The sequence below is a fragment of the Pezoporus flaviventris genome, unplaced genomic scaffold, assembly GCF_033815535.1.
Source record: "Pezoporus flaviventris isolate CSIRO_AGI_PZ_B2104156 unplaced genomic scaffold, CSIRO_AGI_Pfla_v1 ptg000037l, whole genome shotgun sequence".
Classification (NCBI taxonomy): Eukaryota; Metazoa; Chordata; class Aves; order Psittaciformes; family Psittacidae; genus Pezoporus; species Pezoporus flaviventris.
In genome coordinates this window covers 4,856,428-4,860,553 of record NW_026892585.1, presented here as the reverse complement: position 1 = coordinate 4,860,553, position 4,126 = coordinate 4,856,428, and positions in this window count along the sequence as shown.

The window sequence follows — 4,126 nt, the reverse complement described above, 5'->3', positions numbered from 1 at the left end:
AAGCTCAGGCTGTACCAGGCTCCAGAAGCCAAATGGAGCATGAAGATAAAATTCGACATATAAGCTCCTGTCATCCCTTCAGTTTACTACAATAATATACGTTAAATGCTAACAGACACATTCTCCGCATGAAGTGAAAATAGCGAAGGAAAATGTTTATCAGCCTCACATAATGACAGAGCAATGGTATTTACAACTCTGGATTCCAGAGAAATAAACCGTCCTTGTTTATCACCAATGACTGCAATTACGTTGTCAAGTGACAGATGAGTGTTTTGATTTCCTCTTCTTGCTGGTTTTTTACCTTCTACTTACATTGTAAACTTGCCACTGTTTATTCATGTACTATTACAGGGCCATTGAGAGGGGTTATTAATGAGCGTATCTAGTTTTCAAAGCAGTCAGGCCATGAAGGCATGCAAACAGATAAAGCTTAACCCTACGTCCTCCTGCAAAGCAGCATGTCAGTGATGTTGAAAACACCCCACTAGCCCAAATAAACAGAACAGCCTAAGGAAGAGGTAAGACGCTCAGTGCCTTGCCCACAAATGCCTGCAGAAAACTGACTGAATATAAAGGAACTTTTTGGTATCCACGCTTTGCCTCATGGCAGCTCCCGGTGGTCGCATTCCCAGGACGTACGGGGACCAGTGTACGGTAATATTTTGCCTAAAGCCACAAGAAAAGAAGGGCTGCACAAGAGGTTTCCTGCTAAGATGGTAACAGAGAACACAATACTCACATTCATGCTTTTAAAAGCACTCATAGAGGACACAGCAATAGAATCATAGAATAGTTAGGGTCGGAAAGGACCTTAAGATCACCCACTTCCAACCCCCCTGCTACGGGCAGGGACACCTCACACTAAACCATGTCACCCAAGGCTCTGTCCAACCTGGCTTTGAACACTGCCAGGGATGGGGCATTCACAACTTCCCTGGGCAACCCATTCCAGTGCCTCACCACCCTCACAGTAAATAATTTCTGCCTCAGATCTAACCTGAACTTCCCCTGTTTCAGTTTTAACCCATCACCCCTTGTCCTATCACTACAGTCTCTGATGAAGAGTCCCTCCCCAGCATGCCTATAGGCCCCCTTCAGATACTGGAAGACTGCTATGAGGTCTCTCCACAGCCTTCTCTTCTCCAGGCTGAACACACAACGCTCTCAGCCTATCTTCATACGGGAGGTACTCCGGTCCTCTGATCATCCTCGTGGCCCTCAAATATTCCTCCTCACACTCATGCTTTTAAAAGCACTCATGCTTTTTGCTGGATCCTCTTAAGATTTTAAGCATCACAGAGCAAAACAATACACGCCAAGGAAAGCATAGGCTCCTTACCAGCCAAGGACACAAAAAACGGCTGAGGAGAGAGTGCACAACTTCAAAGTGTTATACTCCCATAGGACGTAAATACTTGGTTTTCTCTCTGTGCTAAAACAGGCATGCAATTCACAGCAGATCTCTGCTGCTTCACAACTTAGGGCAGTAGTAGCAGAGCTTCCCAACAATTATTTCCTCGGTCATCAGAACAGGTTGCGACATTGGGTAGGATGTTCTCTTACAGGATTCAGTAACACATCCAGCTCCTTCTTATTTAATAATCTACAGGTAATACAGAATAAGAGCATCTTTTTGTTGCTGTTATTGCTGCATGGGCTTATGTTCCCTGATGGCTATAAAAGCTTTCAGTAGTCGGGAGCAGCAACAAAACGCACAGGTATCTACTTGCAACAGGGCCCTTGGTTTGCCTTCTCAGACAAACGAGCACATCTCTTAGCTCAGAAACTGCTGGCTCACCTGACACACGAGGGCTTGGTATCTGCTTGATTTTGTCTGCTTTTATTTGACTTTTAAAAGCACATCTACTTGACAAGCCACAACAACCTTCAGCCATGTCGAGGGAAGATGCTATAAACACTCGGTGCCTTTGCTAAAATCTAAAGTTACTTCCGAAAGCACCCCTAGCCTTTTCCAAGAACAAACTCACAGGTGGGCTTAAGGCATTTAGTGTCGTTACAGTAACACTGCTCCTTGAAATAAACTCCCGCCTTTCTCCCACACTAGGTCCCTTCATTAGGGATGGGAGCATACAGAAAATAAAATACAAAACCCCATAAGCCTTCCAGTGCCTTATGGAAGAAGAGGTCTAATAGATGTTTATGTTCCAACCTAGGCTGCGTTCGCACCAATAGCTCTTGCACATCGCACCCCGCATCTGCTCTATGTATTACTTACCTTCAGGACATCAGTCTTTCCTTGAGCTATGAAAGCTCTTGTCCTTAGTGTCCCAAGTGCTGCTGATGGACAAAGACGGAAAAGGTTTCATCTGCACAATGCAAGAAAAGTGAAACCAATATCTACCTAAATAAGCAGCATTGACAAAACCACATGGTTCACATCCCACGTGCATCTCAGAAACACAACTGCAGCATCTGCTCTGACAGAATATAGGTTTCAACAGAAATGTTAAAGCTGAACGAGTGGAACACAAGGTTAACTATAGAGCTCCCTGAGTAACTGCAGTCATTCCCTGGATAATGGAGCTAGAAACTAACATAACCAGACCATTGGAATTTCACTGCTTATGCCAAAAAGGGTTCTTCTCTTACCAAAGAAACAGGAATCGGAGTAGGTTGTTGGTCTTCCCCTAAAGATGAACTCTCATTTGATCAAGTTAATCTTAATTTACTTTTAAAATCTGTGGTTCCCTTTGAGCTCGTATTTGATTCTTGGTGCTTTCCAAGGCATACGCTGAAAGCAAACCCAAAATACAGCAACTTACAGGAAAGGATCCCACAGCCCTGGAACTTCTGGTTGAGAAACGAAGTAAGAGAAAGCACCTCTCTTTGTGATCATCTGTGATACTCCAGGATCATTCCCAATGGAGTTAAAACCAACAGCAACAAAGCTCTCCGAGGAAAGGCTATATGTATCCCATTAACCAAAGCAGAACAGTAGGCTGTGCATCTGACACCCCCCAACTTACCTGCGTTCAACAGCAAGAGGATTTGAAATGCTGCAACTTTACAAATCTGTTTTGTAATCAGGAGGTAGAACATCAAACACCTCTGCAGGAAATGGCAACTATCTGGAGCAGCTCACAGGCTGCACTCATTACTGGTATGATGGCCAACACGTTGCTATGTATATGAGCTTTCTGCATCCCATTGGTGCTGTGTGTGTGATGCCTGCACTTGCAAAGCCTGCGTTGCCGATGAAGAAGGGGAAGCATGAAGCTGACGTTGCTATTCAGCATTCTGATGCACTCATTCGGATTGTCTTAGTTCAACTGAATCCAGTCAAGAGGATACCCTATAATGCTTTTTTAAGATGGCATGTGGTTTCTTCAAACTGCTACAAACCAAATCGGAACACCTTCAGTGCCTGAGGGACACCAAGGAAATCACCTTTTAAACTGGATAGCATTAGTAAGGTCTTTAGGAATGTGACGTTTTGTGATGAAGCTGCAAAGACGAGCAGGCAGCTCTGCCACAGTATTAACAGCAGCTTTGCACTGCAAATTCCTGAACCACTGCAAGCATTAAGCGTGTGCTCAGATGGCACTGACAGGTATGCAGGTACTTGCTTCTGTACTTGAGAGGATTTACAGCATTCAAAAGGTCACACTTATAAACAGTAAAACACATAAGATGAAAAAGAAAATGAGTGTATTGATTCCAGCTATTACTCTTTTCCAATTCTCCCCATCCCATGGGGCAAGGTGGGAAGTGAGCGACTACACGGTACTTAGTTGCCAGCTGGGATTAACCACAATTGATCAGTGGGATAGAAGAAAACAAGCATTACCATAAAGACAAATGAGAATGCAATACGGCGACAACTGTAGATGTGGAGATCTCTCTCTAGAGAGCATGCAAGGGATCCTCAGTGAAGGTCAGAACAAGCTGCGGCCGCTGCAGTCTTCATGCTGCTTTGTTACTGAACATTTCCCTTCCAACACCCCACACCACACACACTGCCAGATTCCTCCGAAGAGACAGACAGCGGTTGACATCATCTTTCCTCTAGAAAACCTTCTACATTAAACCCAACATAACACTAAACCACAAGGAGTGAAAGAGCTCTGGTGAAAAGAAGGAAACAAACCAAGCTCACACTGCC